The 24,021-nt window shown below is 31.2% G+C and overlaps 1 protein-coding gene across 2 annotated transcripts in view; it reads right to left on the minus strand.

The window, feature by feature from the left end:
- Positions 1-24,021, minus strand: part of LOC108903173 (trichohyalin-like) — a 175,907-nt gene that overhangs the window by 126,728 nt on the left and 25,158 nt on the right. Inside the window, exon 1 of one of the 2 annotated variants that reach the window (XM_018705263.1) lies at positions 448-530. The exons of the other annotated variant lie outside the window; for it this stretch is intronic. The gene's annotated coding sequence lies outside the window, so the exon portion shown is untranslated. Of the gene's footprint in view, positions 1-447; positions 531-24,021 lie in introns of those variants that run through there. 2 annotated transcript variants of the gene reach the window in all.

Raw genomic sequence — 24,021 nt, forward strand, 5'->3', positions numbered from 1 at the left:
CATTAGCACGACCATACATGAAATGCATGTCTGTTAATTCTGCGTTAGAGTAACCAGCCATAGCGAAAGAAAACTTGTGCACTGAGAACAACTGTCAAATACGTACTGTTTATTTCACTAAACATCAACCAACTATTATAAGAAAATACACAACGTTTTTGCAAAATAAAAAAAGGAGCTAAAAAACATAAAACATTCCATATCTCCGCTCAATATTTAAAATATATATTTTTTTTTTGTTTAATCAACACTGACCTGTTTCAAAACAAACAAAACTTCCTCGTTATTAAACAAATACATGTCGGATACCGCTAAAACCGATCAATTGCCATGCTTTGCTGGTTTAACAGTATTCAACCGATTTTTCCGACACTTAAAACCGTGACTAGAGCAGAAAAAGTGCACAAAAGAAACTTTATTCTTAATGAATGCCAGGTAGGTACTTACATTTTTACGCTTCGAAGCCACTGTACCATTCAAAGGCTCCAAACTGTAATTAATGTAAGTAAAGTCAAAAATTTCAAGTTACACAGAATAGAAATCAACGCATATTGCCCACTCGCCGTGTAAAAACGTTTGCCGATAGTCTCTCATTAACTATTTTACGGCATTTAGTCGTGAAGGTTAATGAAAGTAAATAAAATTATTAAACGATTCAAGTCGTTCGTTACATGGTCTGTTAGATACGCGCATAATAATTGAGTAATAAAAAATAAAAAATAACTGAGATACCGGCACACACACGCACTCCACAGTACACGTGAATGATTGTTCAGATAAAATCAGGTAGGTACTGGGTGTTACAAAGTGGCAGCTTTGACTTTCTACTTGTATTAGAAAATAAACATAAATTTTCTCATTGAAAGTGTTCAAAATATTCCTCGATTTCGAGGTACAGGGTGACAAAATCAACATTGCTGCTCAAAGTAGGTACATTGAATTGGACAAGACACAATAAGGTTTTAAAAAATGTAACTACAGTCGCATCTCAAAATAGTAGGCAGTGATTTCATCTTTAATCCGGCTCACCATTTTTAGCAGTCAACACAAAGAAAAGTACCATTTGAGCCATTTGTAAATTCTTCGTATAAAATTGTGTGTGCCGCATTCTGCCACAGCAGTCGATATTGCACAATTTTCGGATATTCTTCTGCTGTAGCAGATTCTAGACTTTCATTGGTGTTTTGTGCGTGACGTCAGTTGGGTCTCGTTTGGCGCGCACCAAATATTTTTCTGTTGCAGAAAATTCTAGACTTTCATTGGTGTTTTGTGTGTGACGTCAATTGGGTTGCAGTTATTCGGTTCCGGGCAATTCTGTCGGCCCAGGCAAATAGGCACGCGGGAGAAGTCTGGCGATATCTTTCCGTTTGTGAAAAATGGTTTGAATCTGTTTTGCCACAACACCGCATGTGGGATCTCGACACGACAGTTGAGGTATTGGTTGATCCACTGATAATAACCCTTAGAAATGACAGCAGCTCTGGTGATGAAGCCGACAGGTCTAGTGATGACAGTGATAGTAATAGAGCTAGTGACTAGTAATGTATATGTGCATAATGTAGTAGTAAAATTATACAACGTATAATAAGTGTAGTGTATTGTACAGTAAGTGTTAATGTGTGACCATTATAGTGAAGTGATAATAGGCAGTAGTGTATACTGTGTATATATAGTTCGCTGTATTATTATAAGTGATAAAGCCGTCCGAAATGACGGCACTTAACAATCATTGTGGATGATAGGTGAGTCTATAAGCCTTTTAAATATTCACCGTGAACTTATTTTTTATAATTTTCTGTTCTTTGACCTCTTCTCAAGTGGTACGCCTATGGAATCTTTTTCTCTGCACCCCTCACCTCCCTTATCAGTCTAAGTGTTGGATATTAATCACTGCCCATTATTATGGTACAATAAATAATAACGGATGTTGCAATATTTCTTTTACAACTAAATACAGGGTATTATAAATTAGTAGAGCAACCCCTAACCACATATTCTTTGGACTAAAATAATGGGACTTTTCATATACAATTTTTCATTCTGGAACCTCATTTTCAAAATACTTAAAAATTTAAAACATTATTTTTACGGATAGCTTACTTGAAAGGCACCTATTTTTTGTGTAATTTTGGTCTAATTTTTTTTTAAATAGAGCCTTCTTTTATTCTATTTGTTGACTCTTATAAGATTTTAATTTTGGGCTCGGTTTATGAGGTATTACAACTTTTTTGTATGTGTTAGGTTTGGCACAAATTAAATAACGGTAAGAATTAAATGGTCATTTCCATTTTATTCAGTAAATTGAAATAAACAAAACAGTACAAATAACACCAAATAGTAAAAAACACAAATTTTAATTAGAGAGTAACAAATATTCTGAAAAATATATGGTTTCAGCCTAAAGCGTACAACTCGTTCCCTGAACTATTGTTTAGTTAGTATAGGAACCATGTAAACGAAATCTTTCATAAAGTTCAGAAACTAAAGTCTAACGGGTTGAGGTTAGTGAAACGGGCTGACTATTTAACAAGTACCGTCACCTGCCTATCCACCGATCAGGAAAGATTTCATTTAAACGATTCTAAACATTTCGACCGTAATATAGAACAGCATCGTCAGGTTGAAGCCATATATTTTGACGAACCGCTTGTGGCAAATCATCAAGCAATTCCATGAAAGAGTCTTGTAAAACAAACAAAACTTCATTAGAATTTATACGTAAAAAAACTGGACCTAAAACTATTCCCACCCATACGTTTACATTAAAGTTTATCTGATGGCGTGTCTCTACAATGGACTTTGGATTTTCATCGGCCCATAGGTAGGTATTATAAATATTCGTTACTCAACATCATATATGTCATTTCACAAAAAATTACAAAAAATCTTCTCTATTTACCACTTTTTTCTTTTAAAGTAAAAAAGTAGTGTTTATTTATACACTTTTCCTTTAACTCCTTTCTTTTTTTCTTAATAGTTACTTTGACAGCCAATCGCTTAGCTCGTTGTTTTTATTTTCAAGGCATCCTTAGAGACCTCTTAGTTCAAGTACTAAGGATAAATAAATTATACTTACGAAAATCTTTAAGGAGTTCTGATTCCAATATAATTTGGCAATCAGATATTAAGCAGGAACATATTATATTCGGTACTATCCAAGAAAATTTGTTGTTAAAACTTAGTTCTTCTTTAAGAAACTGGACAATTTAGAAACGTCGACTGAAACCACGGGCGTACTAAAAAAAATTGAGAGGGTCCATGTGTACTACTACCCTCCTTTCTTCCCTTCGCGTTTTGATATATTAAACCAAACTTGCACAGAAAGTGTGCCGTCTTAAGATAAAAATAGGTGCCAAATTTCAAACATATCTCTAAAATCACCGGAGCTATCCTTAAAAATAATATTTTGAAAATGAGACGTAAATATTTTTTTATTCGATTCAGTTCAAAGCCCACTATTATTTTTATTGCCAAAAAAATTACAATTTCTTAATTTACTTAAATTATACCTATAATTCTGAAATTGCCTTGTGTAGCAAATCTGAAACACCCATTTATATTTGTAATATACAGGGTGTAAGAAGTTTGACATTACTTCAACATGGGATAGAGTAATCATAAATGAACAAAATAGTTTGTATATTACAGGTGCGTAAGACTAACAGTTTTAAAAATACAGCGAGTATTAATATTGGGGAGTTTCATCACAACGTGACAACGGCGCTTAACCTGCTGATGCACACCATATGTACACGCGGCAGACTTGTCCTACGGAAAAAATGTAAACAACTATTATTGTGAAACATTTAGTAAATTTCAAGGCAATTGTTTTCCAGTTTTTAAATAAATAAAATAAAATGTATCGACTTTGTAGTACGAAGATAATGTTGTGCTTAAATTTTAGCTCGAATTTTAGTAATTATGAATCTCTTAAAACAGAAACTTGACTTTTAATCAAATTATGAATTTGAAAAATATGTAATTAAAGTACCCAAAGATTCACGTCATCCAAATAATCACGTATTAAAAATAATTTAGGTACTTACTTACTTTAAATTCAGTAATTTTTAAACGCACAAATACAAAACAAACTACAACATATGCTCAAAATATCCATCACCGTATTCGATGCACTCACGACACCTTCGAATCCAATTTTCGTGTACTCGCTGGAAAACACCTGAAGAAATGGAAATAGTGGTACGCAAAAAACACTCAGACACGGTCCAATTCCAGATACCAACTGAATTGCGTTATGCTGGACAGCTTAGTACCTCGTGTTATCCGCCGCGCTGTTGTCACATCACTCGATATGAATTTTATAGAATTTTAAATTTATTACAACGCTAATTATTTTTTAGAATTAAGCATAAAGAAGATCAAAAAAGGAAAATGCCAATTAAGGGAATCCAAGCAACGAAGTAAGGCAAAAATCCCTAAATAAACCAAACTTTGGAAAATGGAAAATTTGAATATTTTTTTTTCTCGGAAATGGTTGAGTTTAGGATGCATATCATATAATTTTTTTTTGTATAATTTAATGTATTCTATCGTCTGTTAAAATTAAGGCAGTCAAACTTCTAACACCCTGTATGTAAATCAGCAAACAATGACATTTAATATCCAACACAAACAAATTATGTGAAAAAATGGCTAAATGCACGTAATTATTTAACAAATAACCTTGCCCCATGGTTTCACCTTAACAATAATTACAGTGAACTTTGTGAAGGACCGAACTTACGTATACACATCAGTTTTTTCGTGACTATTTACATTTTGTTAATTTCATGTTTAAATACTGGCCTATCAATTGATTTTGCACGGTTTCATGGGTATCTGCCTAACGAATTAACAATAGAAGAATGAATATTTTGTCACCGATTTAACTTTCAATGGGATGTCACGGAAATGAACTTTCTATGTACAAATTAGAAACAAAGCTAGCTTCTATACTCAAAAATGTCTAATACAAACGGTCTAAAATTAAAAAAAGACATTTGCCCACTATTCAATACAGATTTATAATATATGAACAAAGCAGAAATGTTTTTGTTAAATATTTACACAGCAAAAGTTAAAGCTTAAAGTGAATGATTTATCAGCAGTTTTTATAAATATCTTGAAAATTAAAACTATATTGTGTAAAGGGAATTTCGAAATTTTGATTTAAGTACGTAAAAATGAATATTGCACTTACTAAATCTTCGAAGTCGATATAAACCCTATTTCTTCATTGGCAATAATAACGCTTCCATAAAAATTACATAAGGTAATACAATGATTTGTTTATTTTTCATATAAAATATATTTTATTAAAAAACATATGGGGTGCCCCAAGAAAAAGATAGATTGGGAACATCAGGAAAACAATTTTGATATAAAAAATATGTGAAATCAGTAAACATTTATAAAACCTAAAAAATTTCTTTTGTGTAATTGGGATCCTCCTTTTTATACAAAAAAAATTGTTACAATTATAATCTTGAATAAAAAAAGTATTTTCGTGTACACTGTAAAAAAATTCACTCAAATTTCACTCAATTGTACCCAACAATGTATCAATTTCTGTCCACACCCGATAAAGTGAAATTTTCACTCTATTAGTATGAGTACAACTGAGTGAAACTATTGCATCAGAAATGAGTGAGTTTTAGTCAAATCCGAGTTACTGCTAACTATCAAGTGAGCGACTTTTGACTCTATTCTGAGTATATAAAACCAATTTAGAGTTGACTTTTTACTAATATGATTTAAATTTAACTATTATTGAGTCATTTTTTACTGAGACTTGGTTTTTAATTAACTAAATATTAAGTTTAAAAATAAATCAGTCATAAATGATTAATTAGGATATAGTGTTGAAATTAATTCACTTCGCGGGGCCTCCTCCTGTCCTGGCTGAGACCCGCCAGCTGAAACCCGCCGCCGTCGGCAAAAGCATGTTCTCCTGGCGATCACGCTTTTCTGGAGCATCTAACGGGCCCCTATCAGCTGTGGTCGAGATTACACCAGCAAGTGGTACCATCTTCACGGCGTCATTCAAATTATTTGAAATTAATATACATTTAAACTCACTCGGTAATGATTTACTCTGATTTAGGTACAAGTTCACCAAATATGAGTTTACGTGAAGAATTTATTTAAGAAGTACCTATATTTGAGTGAAAGTACTCAGTTTTAGTTTAAATATAATCACAAATGAGTAAAATGATCAAAATGCCCAATACTGAGTGAAAATGTACTCAATAATTTTACTCAATGAATTCACTCCGAACCTTTATTGCTTTCACTCACACTGATTTTTTTACAGTGTAATTACACAAAAATAGTATTTTATTGCAGTAAAATTTGTAAAATTTTATTGTCTTATGGAATTCTACAATTCTACAAAGTAGTCTATTTTGTGAAAGTATTTACTGAATTTATCAAAAAAAAAAAGTTGATTGATCTGACCTTAACATGCGTAGTGACACGCAGTTCTCTGTAACGCCTGAGGATAAACTCAGGCCTTTATTACAAAACCTTCCTAAATGTTTACAAACCACGTGATCGCCGAACTTAGACAGCCAACATTTCACGGCTGGTACTGTCTACTAAAAATCCCAAAATCTTGGCTTCACCAATATTAATTTATTCGTTTACAATTAATAACGATAAACCGTTATGTCTACGCTCGAGATAATGTGATCATTGATTGATTGAATATAATCTCGTGAAAGATTACACCAATCACCACCTAATGAAACAAAATATTATGTTTTAATGTAAGTAATCTTGATCTTATTGTTTTAACAATTTTTTATTTTACCGAAATTTAATTAATTATTAACAAAGTGTCCCAAAGAAGAAGGCGGTTCTGTAATATCAGGAAAACAATCGATTTTTTAAAAAAGGCTCGCAACCAATTTTCATTACAATTTTCAGTAACAATGATTATTTTCTACACTGCCAAATTTTGAAATTTTATTCGGAACCTTCTTTTATATTTAGCCTTAACACCTGTCAACTTTCCCCAAGACCCACGTCCACCACACGTCACCTCTAGTATGGCACTTGAAAATAAATAACTGTTTGCTTAAAACATTTGCATAAATCTTATTAAGATGAACACTGAAGATATTCATAATCGAATTTATACTGATAGCCATATAATGGGTTTCACTTTTGTCCGGAGTTGTTTGTTTATTTTTTCGTTTACTTCAATCAGGAAAGTAACAATTGCCGTCTAATTTATAGTAAGCTTTTGCATGTAAATAAGCCGCCGTCCATTAGAGTGTATTCACGGTGTTCGGTAAAAGTGATAAATGATAATGAGCTTAACTGTAAGCATTAGGAAATTGCGCAACGCCAAAGCAAAGGTCATCCAGAAGTGAGATCTTGGCTTTTGGATTCTAATCTTTGACGTGGCGGTCAAGCGAAATCTAATTAATTGGCTATAAATAAAACCAAAATTGGTCAAAACTTAATAAAGGATATACAGAAGTTTAGGGGTTTGTATTTCCTGAAAAGGAAAAAGTAGTTAAAATGAAAAATGCTCGAATTTCGAGAATAGTTGGATGGCGAATACCAGATCTCGAAAATGGCCCTTGTGGAAAATCTCTACGCGTCATCCAGTACAAACGCAGCTGAGTTGAAAAACTGACGTTCTTTTTCAATATACATCATTACTAATTCAAACAAAAATGAAAAATCCTTTAGATACAGAAAATCTTGCTTTGAGAGGATCAGCATTAGGTATAATTTTGGAAACCGACAGAAAACGTCTGCAGGAATATGTTTATCATATATTTTGATGCGCTGAATCCGAATCCGATGTTAAATCGCCGAAAAACACCCTTAAATACGGAAAATCCCACTCTAGGGGGATATAGCATTTGGAACAATTGTGAAAAGAGAATGGATACAGAACCATAACTATATATTATTATGTTTTTAATTTTTGATTTGATTTTGAATAATGCTATTTTTATTTGATTATTATTTTTATTATTACTTGAATATTGTTAGTATTTGAATATTGATATTTGGGAATATTCGTTGGGCGCCATATAATAAATGTTTGTGTTCAAATTGAATATTTAATTTGTTGTAATACGGTATAAGAGCAGACTTAACTACAGGGTGTGGTTTCCTATAATTCTTTGTTGTCTGATTTTTCTTAGAAGTATTTTAAAATGAAAGATATCTTTAAAGTTTCACAAATATGAATATATTACAATTTTAAGATATAACTTTACAGTAATTGACAAATTTTCATACTTAAACTAAACAACAAAATTACATAAAATTCTTCCCTTATTAATTAATAATTGAAATGTTACGATTTGATATTTTAAGTCGACTTATCGAGTTTTATTTTCAAAATGAAATATTATTTTATGTGATATTTATATGCGTGTACTTCGAAATTTCTGTGTTTTAATTGGCCAAATCAATCATTAGACGACTCACAATTCTCCTTGTGGTTACGTTGGTTTCTTGCTTGAAATCTGGATCGATGATGGTCGAACTACTACCTGCTGGTCACATGGGTCGTTGCATCGTCGTCTACAACTTTGTACGTGACTTGCAAACACTTTGCTTTTACCACTTCACTACACTTTCTGAATTGACCAATTTTTATTTAATTCACAATATTTACTTGTTCAAATTTTTATTGTTAAACTTTAGGTTCACTGCCCGTTGAAATTAAAAACTTTTATGGATATTGGCAACGTATGAACATTGATTGCCAATGACAGTTGACATTTCTCGAGTTGACTGACGTTTCACGTTTCAGATGAATGAATAGGTAATTTTCACAAATTTATTGATTTTTATTGATGTTCACTTGTTATTTTAGGCGCCAAAGTAAAGATGTTTATGCCTTGAAAATTTATGAGACACTACTGCGAGCCCGTTTTTTGCTTTTATTGAACATAAAACAAATGAAGTGTTGCTATGGATATGTCACAATAAACTTTTGAGAATTTTTAAAATAATGACTATGCATGTTTTAATTTGCTTGACCTTTACATATTTAGATTCTAGTAATTTTTCTGAGTCTTTTGACACCAGTAACTTCTTTCTACGTCAACTTTCAAACTGTCAACCAATTTTACTGAATTTTGAAAATTTTAGCTAAATTAGGCTATACAGCTTAATTGTATGTCTGTAGGTCTCAATCACTGTCTTTAACATTAACCCTTTTTCACATTTCTAACAGTCTTCTTCCTGTCTATAACACTTAACGATCGAAATTTTTTAGATTTGTCGAGTCATAGAAAACTTTTAAAGTTTACACACAAATTTGAACTTGGGTTGGAATCTCAATACAGTATATGATGTTTTAAGAAGGTTTTTTGCATATTACACAAACCATTTTGCAGTTCTACAATACTTAAATTTACAATTATACAAATTCTGACGATACATGGATCTGTCATTTCTAAAACGCTATATGAAACCTTTTACAATGGCTCAGGTTTAATTCCACTCATAAATACTTGTTGTAGGTTTGCTATATTTTAAGAGCTTTAAGATTTGAGATTTATTGCATGTTTCTTATTTATGTGTGAAATTCCTTTTCCATCCGTCGTTCAACTTGTCAAAATTTGAATTTTCCAAATTTGCTTAAACCCTAGTGTACAGATTGAAATCTAACATTACTAATTTGTTCTTTACAATGTTTTTAAACTTTTTCTTGCTGCATCAGTGCATTTTATCAACTATTTGACGTATAAATTAATCTTTAATCATAATTTTGACAGTTTGAATCGTTTCATTGAACGATTTTATCTTACATTACTACACAACTTATTCAACACTTAAAAATATCTTTCATTTTAACCTTTTCTGTGTTCTACATCCCTTTTATGTCAGTTTTCTCTCTGTTATTAGTAAATATTTCAATTTATCTCAAAAATTTACATTTTCGTTCCTTTTTTTTATGTTTTATGTTATGCCAAGAACAAATCATAACAATATATATTTTGACGTGCTGAAATGTCGGAGTCACTCTATTAACCCTCCAGTATTTTTGTACCGTGCAAAATAAACCCGAAATCTGGGAAAGTCCTTCCCAAAAATAGATAGAACCTCAGCCATTTGAAGATGTGAATATCGTTTCCAGATAAGAAATGATGTTTCTCTTCTATCTATCCTAAGGATTTCTTTTTTTTTTCTATATTTGTGGTTCGTTTTCCCCTTTAAGCATCCAACAGAAATATGTCATCAACATTCATTTCCTTGATATCATGGTGAAACCGTTCACCCTGTTCTTCGCTATATTCTAGGAGATTCTCCGGAAGGTAGTCAAGATGATAGTCTAGGAAATGCAATTTCAAATTCCCAACTGTTTAAGGTTTTCCAACAATTCCTAAACTAAATTCTGGTAATCATTGTTCTGATTCCCCAAGAAATTCTGAAAGACTTTCTTGAAACATGAAGCCTGTTATACTTTTTAAGATGTAAAAATCTTAAGAATCCTTTCTGAATATTCCCTGCACCAGCGTAGGCCCATATTTCAATATTGGTATAACTAACGATTTGTACAACATATTTGTTGAATCAGTATTAGGAAAAGTTTTGCCTCATTAAATAGGTACAAAACCTAATGTTTTATAAGTTGATGAAATATTTGTATCAATATGTTGCTGATACGACAGCCTACTGTCAAAAATGATCTAAAAGTACAAAATATTAAAAAAACTATTAAATATTTTTCCTGAATTATTTCGATAATCTTAATATCCATTCATTGTTAAATAAACTAATTTGAACCGTTTTTTTTGTATTACTTTTACTTAACTTTCTATATCAAAACAAAGCAAGAAATATCTTAGTTACTTTCTATTACAGCATTAGACAATATAATTATCTATTGTTTGCTTTGCTGCAGCTGTTCTTGCTACCGGTATTAAAAGATGACGATTACTGAGGAAATTAATTTATTTGTATTTTTAAGTGAAATTAACAGGTATCACAGCATTATACTCTTTTGTAAGTCGCAACTACTGTTGTTACACCTACAACAGTGTAACGGATTCAATTTTATTCCTCCTGTACTTATACAGTAGAAAATGAGATGTGATAGAAAACATATACTACTATATCATCGCACCAACAATATCAGTGGAAGATTTTATCATGCAGGTTATACTTTAATCAAACAGATTGTTCTCCTAAATGTAAAACTTCCGCTCAAAAATTTGTTGTCCTTGACACAACTAATTAAGACGATTTAGAGATTAAATGTTGGAAAATGGTTCGCTATTATGTGTTCCTAAACTAGCATGGTGTATTATTCTATTCTATGCAGGGACGTTTGTTTTAGAGGGGCAGCGAATTTGAAAACCTGATTTAAAAAAAAGGTCACATAATCAACGACTTAACGATATAACTTTTCAAAACCTAATTCTAAAAAAAAATTTAGTTCCTCTAGATCCAAGCCGAATGCACATTTTTCATTTGTCACCTTGGATTTTTTTTTATATATTTTCGAACAGGTACTGGGGTGGTCGTTCATATTCGCCCAGAGCGCATAATTTTTTAAATACGTGCCTGATTCCAAGGATAAAATCAACGACTATAGGTCTGTTTCTGCAGCAGCTGAGTACTGCTCTGCAACTGTTAGAGATGTATCCGTTGAAGTACATGACCGAGTATATCTGATAGTTTGAAAACAGTTTTAGACTGTTGCAGGAACAAATCTCATTTTTTTAAATGTTTCTTAATAAAGGACACCCTGTATATGGTGGTTCACTTGCAACTACATTATTATACATTTGAATAGAAGCCGAATGTTTTAACATGAATGACTTTTTTTCATAAAACGAATCAAAAAAGTTTTTCCATCTGTGGACTATACAGGATGTCACCTAACGAATGTTACATACTTCAAGGGTATAATCTAGAACCCAAATGGTATCGATTTAACCAAACTTGCTTAAACGAAAAATCTCGTAAAAAAAGTTACAGGGTGTTAAAGTTTCTTTTTTATTTCTTGTTTTCTCTTTAACTCGGAACCTAGTTAAACGATTTGAGCAAAATTGGCTGTTGCTTAGTTTCTCTTCATGAAGTATGCAGTGAACAGGTCGTTCATTTTACTACAACCTTTTGTGAATATTCTTCTACAACTTTTTTGTACGTTTAAATTTTTTCACGCAACTATCAGAAGAAATAGGTAGAGAATTTTATTCCACGCAAAAAATGTATACCTATGGTAAAGATATTACAGAAAATATTTATTAACACATACCCCATATTTTTTAGAAATAACTGGACTTTTACTTTTGGGGTAATTTGAAAGGAATTGTTTACAACTCTGTAACACCTAAAACGGAAGACGAACTTTGGGATAGAATAAAAGACGCCGCCGCCATATGATGTGTAAAAGAGAATGGGAGACACGTAGAACATTTATTATAAATTAGCTGACTTTTTATTACTGACACCTTTCAGTTTATTATATTACTAATTATGTTGTATATTATGTTTATTATGGATACGTAGTTATTTCCAACGTCCGAAGGAAAAATCTAGACAATTCATTAATGTCATTAATAAATCTTATAATTTTACTTGACTACGGATTTAGAAACCACCCTTACCTAGTTTTGCATCACCCTGTATATACTTGTACAATCCTTATATACCTATTTTTAAACCGCATCTCTACCTGTTTCACTACTTCAACGAGTACATAATGGAAAGTGAGGCCACTCTAAAAAAAATAAAGGAAATCCTTATTAATTGCTGCTTATTTGTTTGGTTTATTTGGTGTTGGTTCATTTTTTGCTCTATGTCATTGAAAAACAAAATCACTACCGAGTTAATTGAAGTTCCTGTACTAGTTTCGAAGGCTGGAAACTTTTTACTGGCAAGGATTATATTTTGTCGACTGACTGCAGTTAGCTTTATTTAGTTCAATATCTTGAAAGATTTGAACTAAAGCAATAACACAACTCTTTTTAAAAACAGCAGTTGTATTCGGTTAATTTAAACTGCCAACTCCCACATGACTCAAAAGTCGCTCATTTAAAAAAAATGTTGGTATATATATTCAAAGAATTCACATTTTCTAACAGTTTTATATTTTTCCGCCACTCCAAATAAAATGAAGGTTGTTTGCTGTATAGAGGAAGTAACTGGGAACTCGTATACAATTATTAATGCAACAACAATAACAAGTTAAGTTTCGCAATACTAACGGAAAAGGAAAGCGTTATTATTTTTACGTAAATGCGAAGAAAGTATTATAATAACTGTAAACGATTTAATGACACATAATATGTAAACAGCATAGTTTTGTATGTGAATAATGTCCTTTATTAATTTGCTTCTAGTGAAGGATAATGATTTACACATTCTCGATAATGAATAGAATTTTTAAAGTTATATATCGATTGCAAAATGTAAAGTGTGGCCATGTTGCAATATGTTTCTAAAAATTGAACTATCGACAGTCACCTTGGTTGAAGTCAAGCGTAATTTGTTTAGGTGTAAAATAATTTCTATAAACAAGCGTTGTCAGTGTATACTGAGAGTAAATAAGTATACACAGTAAAAAAAAATTAGGTGTCGAATTTGAATGTGAATACAGAGTCCCGCAGGAAAAAAGTTTATAGAACAAACTGTACTTATTTTTTGGTAATTAATCTAGTCCTGCAGTTTCTGGAATTAAAGTGAATCACCCTGTATATCAAATGTACTCAAAAATATTTGTATGACACGTTTACATGGAACTTTTTGCTTAAAATAATTTGTCCTGTAACTTGGTCAACTTCTTATTAAAATCTAGACCACACAGTAAAAGAAAACACTTTTACAGAGCTAGAGACCATCCAGAATCCCTCAATTATTTAAATTAGTTTCCTTTTATCTAGTTTAATAAGTTTGCTTGTAACTGATAAAGGCATATTAATATTGTGCATGTTAGCAGTAATAGTTTATTTAATACTTAACCATTCATACAGTTTAATATTAAACAGTCTTGAATTGTGTAAGATTAACTTTTCGTTTATTTAATTTAAACTAACTACTCATTATCATGCCTGAACTTACAGGTCAGTTTGAATTAAATAATAATCTCAGTGTATGCAGTTCTTATAAGTACCAATACTAAAAAAAATATTTTGTGCAACAATCGTGTAAGTGTATATGTACTTTTTTACAAGTGCTACTATACACGCGAGTGGAATGCAATATTTTTTGTACCACCAAAAACACAAATGCTTTAAAAAAAATTACGTAAAACCTAAAAAATTAAACAACTACGTAACTGAAGAATACTTGTAACAAGCATTATAATATTTTAGACAAACGCCATTCCATCAATCCTCGTTAATCCCGCAAGCGGAATAGGTGACGTAACAGCGTCCTTCCTGAAGAAGAATCCACTAGCTGGCCAAACACCTTTCTCCAATTTTTTTACGGCGTCGTGAGCAAGCAGACTCTTCGTGCAAGTCTTTTTATAAAGATGATTGAGAGAAAAACATCTAACTACACCGGCTAGCCGTAGTTACTTCCTGGTATTAATAGATAATTATTTATTTGGCATTAAGGAGTAATTTAATGTATTTCTTATGTAATAACTAATGGTTGGGTACTTCGTTTTACTGTAAATGTTGCGACTCGCAATATCTGTGCATATCTATTTTATGGCCACTGAAATTACTTATATGTACAAATATTACATTGTGCATTCAAAAAAGAAGAAAATATCAATGTTATGAAAATATAATTAAAACATTTGTAAAATGGCAAAAAAATTGCAAAAATAGCAAAAAATTGCAAAAGTACCAAAAATACCAAAATGTCAAAAAATAGGAAAATAGCAAAAATTAACAGAATTAACTTTTGAATAAATAATACTTTTTAAAAATGAACCTTTCTAATTCAGGGTATCATAAAAATAGCAAAAAAAAATAGGGGAAAATGGTGAAAATAACAAAAAGAGCAAAAAATAACAAACGTCGCAAAATATGAAAAAATAGGAAAACAGTAAAAATCAACAGAATGAATTATTTACTAAATACACTTTTTAAAAATAAACCTCTAAAAATAGTAAAATAGTAAAAAATAGAACGAAAGCGAAAAATAACGAAAATGTAAAAAATAGCAAAACTAGCAAAAATAGCAAGAACATGGAAAAAATAGCAAAATTTTGATTAAATACAGATTTTTCAAAAATAAACCTCTATAATTTAAAGTATCAAAATACCAAAATAGCAAAAAACTAGGGAAAATGGTGAAAGTTACAAAAAATAGCAAAAGTAGCAAAATCGCAAAGAAATTGCAAAACAGAAAAAATCTACAGAATGAATTATTTACTAAATATAAACTTTTTAAAAAATAAACCTCTTTAATTCAACATCGCAAAAAATAGTAAATTTAGTAAATAGAAAACGAAACGACGAAAATCGCAAAAAATAACAAAACTAGAAAAATAGCAAGAACATGGCAAAAATAGCAAAATAGCAAAAATAACAAAATAGCAAAATAGTAAAATATCAAAAATTAGCGAACAATAACAAAATATCAAAAAACAAAAAAAAATAGCAAAAATCAACAGAATGAATTTTTTACTAAATACATACTTTTTAAAAATAAATCTCTACATTTCAAAATATTGTAAAAATAGCAAAATAGTGAAAATTAAAAAAATTGCGAAAGTAGCAAAATAGCAAAAAATTGCAGAACAGCAAAAATTAGAAGAATAATTATTTACTAAATACGTATTTTTTAGGATATAATTTAAAACAGCAAAACATATAAAAACAGCGAAAAAATGCAAAACTAGCAAATATAGCAAGAAAATGGCATAAAATAGCGAAAAATTGTAAAAAAACAATAAAATATCAAAAAATAACAAAATTAAAAACAGAAAATAGCAAAAATCAACAGAATTTATTTTTTACTAAATAAGACTAAAAATAAACCTCTATAATTGAAAATAGGAAAAATTGCAAAATAGCGAAAGTAGCAAAAAATAGCAAGAATAGCAACAGAATGGCAAAAATAGCAAAACTAGCAAAGGTGAAAAATATAGCAAAATAGCAAAAAATCAGTAGAACGAATTTTTACTAAAAACAGACATTTTAAGAATAAACCTCTGTAATTCAAACTAGCCCATTTGTCCTACAGCAAAAACAAGTCAAACTAAAATATATGTTACATTCAGTGTTTTGTATAAATGTTTCAAAAGTTAAAAAGCTGAACGTAAAAAACATTGGCAATTTTTTGTATCAATCATGGGCGTTGTCTTTTATTTTTTAATTATAGGACGCTAAAGATGATTTTTTGAATCAAATTTTCATATATTTTACAAATTATAAGTCTTTGAGGATGCTAAATTGAGTATACGTCACAGTTTTACAGTTTTAGGTTTTCCTGCAGATAACTTTTTTTAGATGATTTTTCTGTACAGCCACCCTACAGTTTCTGTTCCTAAATATAAGGTATCTATTGATTCAACTACGGCAAACTATGGATTTGAGAAAAAAGCCCTCTTGCAAATATTAAATAAATATTCGTTTACTTAACAGAAAATCGATAAAAACTTTGACCATCAAATTATTTTTATTATGACGGTACGAACTTAATGAAAGAACAATATTGGTTGACTTTGTAATTTAAAAAACTTAAATATAACATAAATGGTATATTGTGTCACAAAGGAGAAAATGAGCAATGCATTTTGTCGTTTAAATTGACATTTAATGAAACATTATATAAAACATGAAAGTACGCAGATGACTAGCAGTGTACAGATCGACGCTTTGTGTGACTAGACTAGAAATTTAAGTTGGCACATTGAATGATTGAAACCGTGCATTTATAATAAACTAAACTTTGTATGCCTAAGGAGACTGCAATAAAAAACATTATACAGGGTGATTCACAACTTATCCAAAAAAATTTGGGAATAGATGCGGCATGAGAAATGGAGTCAATATTGTAAAAAAAAATTTTGTAAAATCCTTATAGTTTCTGAGAAAATAAATTATTACTTTAAACCACTACATAGCTGGACAACTGTAGTCTCTAGCGTCATTCGCTGTACGCGTGNGATAAATATTACTTTCGATCATATTTTTAGCGAACCTAAATAATTGTGACGACATTCTGTAACTGTAGGTAACTCTTTTGGTGATGTTATGGCACTTATTGAAACGATTCTTTAGCATCATGTAATCAGTGAATATCGAAGATTTGCATATGCTAATTCAATAATTTAGCAAGAACTTTCACTCTTTATTCCTAGTTGTAACCTTCTAAAATTTACAAAGTAGGCACCTGACTGCATATGAACTTGTTCGACTGTTTATAAAAAGAAATTAGCATAGTGGCAAAGAATTCACTGATAGTCTCAAGAATTTCAATTTTTCCATCTTAAGCCGTGGTTTTTTAAGAATCCTGCCGGGGTTTATCACCGGCAGAAAATGTTACTTTCACTAAGCAATTACAAGCGTTATTTCCATTGCAGATAGTGCCGACGAAAAACGGCAGCGGAATGTCTTAAAAACCATAGCATTAGCGAAAACACGTTTGTAATTCTCATTTATATTTAGAGATTGGCAATGTTAGGGCGGCGGCAATGTGGTGCAGGATTGGTTGTAGGGCGGGTTCTCTTTTATGTAATTTTAATCAAACGAAAAGTAACACAATCGTTGCCTTCTTATAACTGCACTTTTTACATTATAAGAATATATACACGGTGTCCCAAAAAAATTTATGAAATCCAATTAAAAAAAGTTTAAGAAAAAACTTTAAAATTTCAAATAGAAACCCTTATTTTGTATTTTATAAATCGATGGAGCGTAAAATTTTTCTTGGATATCCTTAAAGGACATTTCAAGGTCGAACTTATTTTTTGTCAGTAACTCGATCGGATCGAACTGTAGAGAAAGCTGTTGCAAGCAATATCCTTATGCCCTTATGCTCAGGTCAAATCAAGGTCAAATAAAAAAGTCAGCGATGATAATGCATCAAAATTTTTCTCTTTTTTTGATAACTCGTCGGAATAAAACTATTTTCAGAAAAATGTTTTACAACAAAATTTGTAAAAAATAAAATTGCAATATTGGTTGTGATCTTATGGATTTGTGCTTTACCTTAAGTCCCAAAGTCTAATTAAAAAAAACTGAGTATCTAATCGCACAAGCCTATTTTAATAGGAATTGAGAGAGTATAAGGGCATAAGGATATTGCTTGCAATATTTTTCTCTACAGTTCAATCAATTATTGAGAAAAAACAAATTCCATCTTGAAATGACCTTTAAAGATATCCAAGAAAAAAATTTTGACTCCATACTCGGACGCTTTATCGATTTATAAAATAAAAAAGGGGTTTCTAATTGAAATTTTTAAGTTGACCTTGATTTGACCTAAAAAATTAGAGTGAAGGTCAAAGACAAGATCACTATTAAACTGGTTTTTTGAAGTCCTTCAATTTTTTTCTTAAACTTTTTTTGATAAGATTTCCTCCTGAAGAGTTATCGGGGGGTTCGAATCTTTTTGGGACAGCCGATATGCAAGTATTTGCATAATAGTCTGAAACAAAAAGGGGTAGTGTCCATTTTTCTACGGCAATCGCTTCACATGGAACTTATCATAAAATATATAGGTATGGTACGTAATAATAAGTACCAGCAAAAAATGGCAAATCTTGCAAAAACATCAAGAAAATTACAAAAATAGCAAAATTTAAAAAAATTGCAAAAGATGAAAAAATAGCTAATATAGCTAATATAGCTAATATAGCAAAAATTAACAGAATTAATTTTTTACTAACTACAGAGTTTTTAAAACCTCTATAATTCAAAATAGCAAAATAGAAAAAATTGCAAAAATGGCAAAAAATAACAAAAATGGAAAGGAAATAGCAAAAAAAAGGAAAAATAATAAAATAGCAGAAAATTACAAAATAGCAAACTTTAATAGAACGGACTTGCATAATAGTATGAAACAAAAAGGGACAGTGTCTACTTTTCTAGACTAAACACTTAACATGGAAATTATCATAAGTATCTCGAATCTGAAGTGAATGATTAGCAAATAAAAAATATTTTTAGAGTGAAAAAAAAAACAACTTATGATGATATGAGGTTACCTAAACTCGGCGTAAATTTTCACCATCTTGCAGTAAAGCACTTTGAAATTATGGATGTGAGGATTTCAATTTGGAAAGATAATTCTCCCGCTATATTTCTTAATTGAAATATTAATTTGAACAGCCTGAGTCCCATTAATCGCGCAATGTATGCTGATATCTTTAATAAAAAAATCACTAGGTTTCTTAGTAATCTCAAATGTATATTTTCACATTTGTACATGTCTGCCTCTAATATGACGCTTCGCATCGATCAATTTATTCGTATCTAGCGGCACCCTAATGCCTGCCCTGTCAAACTGGTGTGCTGAGGGACGTTGGCCGTACTTTTCATTGTCGTTTGTGCATGTGAGAGTGCGTTTGACGCTGTTCTTGGTCAAGTGTATGGCACGTGTTTTTATGGCAGTTCGTAGCATTGTGTATCGTGAGCATAGAGCGGCACATGGCTTGACCATAGATTTAGCCTATTTTTGGTACTACTACGCGTATTCTCGCTAACTAGCATAATATGTATGTCTATTTATATTATCAGTAGCATCAATTAACACATAAGAACCACAAATATTCTATACTAAAAAAGTTGCCAGTTAATGTCTAAAATGAAAAAAAATATTTCTTTCGGTTTGACCCCAAATTATGTTTGAATGACAAGGTAACAGGTATTTGAGACCATCCTGTGTAGAAACAAATGAACAATCAGATAAATGACTAATTACTAACCAGATTATATCACATACTTTTTATTAACCGTCATCTAAACAAATTGGTATTTGAATCTAAAAGTGACTTTTTTAAACCATCCTGGAAACATTAAGCATATACGAGTGTGCATATCTTTTACAACTTTCACAGAAACGGATCTCTTTTCAGATGTCTAGTTTGCTATACTTCCATAGCATCAGATCCCTATATATGGACAAGTAGAAATTAGTAACCTAGAAAAAGTAGCGCTAATTAATCTTACTACTTAAATTTATACATTCGAGTAAGTATTAGAAAGTTCTCGATATATTATTAAAAAATTTGCATTAAAAATATGTAATTATAAAAGTTTGGTGCTTTTAAATCGATTTGTTTGGTTTTGCTTGGGTAAATAATAACGCATTGTAAAAGCTGAAAAAAAAAAACAACAATTTTGTCAATGTTCGTGTTAATTTTAAAATAATGTGCTCATGAATTATGAAAATTAAGTATTTTATGTGAAATGTACTAGTGTCTTCTTTTACTTGTTAATAAAAGTGAGTATTTTATATTTTAGACAACCACTTCACAAAAAGTATTCAGAAAACTTTTTGATGTTTTTGTTATTAATTTGTTAATGATCTTATTTCATTTAGGCTCCATAAAGTCTAACTTGTATTGAAGAGTACTGATTGTGAGAACAAAATTCATCTTTCAAATAGAATATCTTCGGAATGATTGAAGTTCTTGATTCGGTTGCTACATCTACATATATCATTACATTCATCGAAAAATAAGTTTGCACCATAATTGGATCTTCAGAATAAAATACGACTGCTTCGTCTCGCATCTGGAATCAACTTGATCCACTAATTATATAACCCAATATTAATTGAGCTTCTCAATTTCCGAAAGATATAACGGTAGTTGTTTAGCTGGAGTACAACCGGAATAAGTAAATTTCCAAAAATAAATAGTCATATTATTGAAATAATATATCAAATTAAATTAATTAATAATTGTTTGAAAAGGATTTTTGTTCTAAAACATTTCTTTTTCGTTTCAATCAATTAGTGTATTTTTGACATTTTCGAAGAATACAATTTTCGTATTGCGAGGAGAAGCGTAGATAGCCGAACAGATGCAAAATTTTGAGACAAAAAAGACACTTTTAATACGAATAAATGCTACTTTTTCTGCAGCCGAAATTCCACATTTAATTATTAATTTGTGCTTTGAAATTATTCAACCCAAATTTGGACAATAAAGCAAAGTAGGTAAGTAAAATAACGAGCGTTCAAATAAAAACGTGGTCGAAGTTGGCTCTGACACATTGGACGTAGGGAGTAGCTTATAGCGACCAACTTAACCTCATTTCTCAACGAGCTGTATAGCAGCTGTCAGTTTCAATAACGTTAATGACTATATAACTTTATTTTAAAGAATAATCGTGATAACAATAACAAACAATTAAAGGAGCTGCGGAAAGTGTCCCCCTCCTTGTTATAACAATAAATTAAAGCAGCTGCTGAAAGTGTCCCCCTCCTTGTTCCAAGCACTTTTCACACCTGTTCCTCAAAGAATTAAAGACATTTTCTAAGATGCTCGGGGTATTGTTAATTTCACGAATCTTGTCTATAAGTCGAGCCTGCAGATGGTTTAAATCAGGAATAGGCAGTTCAAAAATAGTGTTTTTAAGGTAAGGCCACAAAAAGAAATCACACGGCGTAATATCACATGACCTCGGTGGAAATTCATGTTCAGCATTGAGACTTATTAGTCGATTTTGGAAAACTTCCCTCAACATATTCATCGTCTCGCCTGCCGTATGTGCCCTTGCGCCATCTTGTTGAAAGTAAAAGTTTGTAATTTCGTTTTCTTCCAGCTGGTTAACAAAAGGAGCGATAATTTCTTCTCTATACCTTTGCGCAGTAAGAGTACCATTAAAAAAAATAGGTCCATAAATCCTCCTTCGATTGAGAGCACACCAAACTCCAATTTTTTGAGCGTGTAGAGGGCCCTCGACAAAAAAGTTATCTGGTTTTTCAGAAGACCACATTCTCATATTCTGTGAGTTTACGTAACCACTTAAATGAAACCAGGCTTCATCAGAAAAAAAGGTGATATTATGAAGTTCACCGTAGTTGTTTAAAAACCATTCACAAAATACAGCCCGTCGCGGAAAATCAACTTCATGAAGTTCTTGCTGACAAGTTAAACGATAGGAGAACAAACGCAAATCTTTTTTTAACACTGTGTGGCAGGTACCGACTGATACTCCCACCATTTGTGATAAAACACGTACAGAAGTTCTTGGCGCATTTTCCATTATTTGTTGGACATTTTCTTTTAATTCTTCAGTCCGCTTTTTAGGTCGGCCGCTTCCTTCTTTTCTTGTTACACTGCCCGTTTCACGAAAAACATTAACACAACGCTGAACTGCACTTTGAAAAATTTTGTACTCAACAACGCCGGGAAATTGATTTTGAAATTCTATGAAACATTCCTCAATAGAATACTTCCATATTCCATCAATCTTGCGTCCATTTCTAAAGTAGGACTCTATGATAAACACTTTTTGTTCTTGAGAAAACACCATTTTAAACGCTTTTTAAAACGAAAATATTCAAATTGATAGCGGCGATATAGCGCTTTGACAGATGACGTTTAAGTTCATTTGCTATACGCTACGCCCTACGTCCAAATTTTCAGAACCAACTTGACCACGTTTTTATTTGAACGCTCGTTATATCGATGGAGTCATGGATATTTTGTCAAACATTAGTCGCCATATTGCTAATTGAGTTCATTTGTGATTGTTTGTGGTTCAATTTGCTGAAAACTGTAAAAATGGAATCTAATGAGGATTTAGGTGTACCTCAGGAAAGACTGGAGTGTACAAAAGAGTCTTCTTTGAATCTTCTCTCGCAGAAATCTCGAGAAATTTATGAATGTGTCTATGTGTTTTATGACTTGGTGCAAAGAAAAAACCTTAAGTTGTATTCAGAAAATGGTTCTCAAACTTATCAAATAAAATGAAGCTGTCAACGCTTTGGTCACAATATTCAATGTTGCGGTCAACGTTGGATATAAAGAAGTGGATTCATACAAGCAAATAATCAATGTTACGTGCTTTTCTTAAGGGACAAAATGAGGGATATGTACCGAAAAAATCGCAAGTATTTACAAAGGAACAAGTTGATTGCTTTTTGAATAGTGCACCTGATAATTTATATTTGATGATGAAAGTAAACGCTTCGTCCTAATATTGGGGGTTGCAGGCGCATGCCGTTCTAATAAATTAGTCAATTTAACAATTGATAATGTTGAAGATATGAAAACCGCCTTGATTATAATAATTCCCAATAGGTACCAAAACCAAGAGACCACGTTATTTTACTGTGTTGGGAGACAATTATTTAAGGTTTTATCGAAAATATGTTGCTTTATGTCACCCGGATTGATAGAACGCCGATTATTTCTCAGATATGTTAGTGGAAAGCGTCATCGAATGGTGGTCGGTAATCATAAAATCAGTACCGTCTCGCAAAAAGTGGAAAAATTTTTGAAGCTGAATAACTGGAAAGAGTACAGTGGGCATGCATTACGACGAACGTTTGCTACCCTTTTAGTTGACGGTGGTAGTGACCTCACTTGTCTTAAAAGACACGGAGGATGGAGATCGAATACTGTGGCGGAAGACTCACTTTTGAATAAAGAAAATATTGCGAAAAATAGTCATTTCTGATTTCACAACATCTGAAAATAATATAACTATTAATTAAAACGTGTTGGACTGCTTTGAGAATTGCTCCAAGAATTAGGGTAGTGACAGTTTCAGTGAGTTTATTTAATTCTAATACTTGTTCAAACTGTGTATTTAATATCAATGTGAATAAACGAAATTGATTGTAGATGCCATAGTTTTGTGACGGTTGGATAAAAAAAGTGTTACTTTATATACTTTTAAATACATACAATATATTTTTTCTATAGTTACAATTATATTTACTATATTATTTATTATTTATTTTATAAATTTATTTATTTTATTATCAGCAGCCAGGACCCCAGTTCGCAGAAACATATTCACAAGTACAAGTATCATTTTCTTTTATAACGGTTAGATATTTTTCTAAAATTTAAAAAAAAAACACTGGATAATATAACCAATTTTTCAGGCGATCTGTGAAACTTTTCAATTTTATTTTATGGAAAAATGTATCTGTATTATCTCATCTCAT

Source organism: Anoplophora glabripennis, unplaced genomic scaffold (genome assembly GCF_000390285.2).
Source record: "Anoplophora glabripennis isolate ALB-LARVAE unplaced genomic scaffold, Agla_2.0 scaffold138, whole genome shotgun sequence".
Lineage (NCBI taxonomy): Eukaryota > Metazoa > Arthropoda > Insecta > Coleoptera > Cerambycidae > Anoplophora > Anoplophora glabripennis.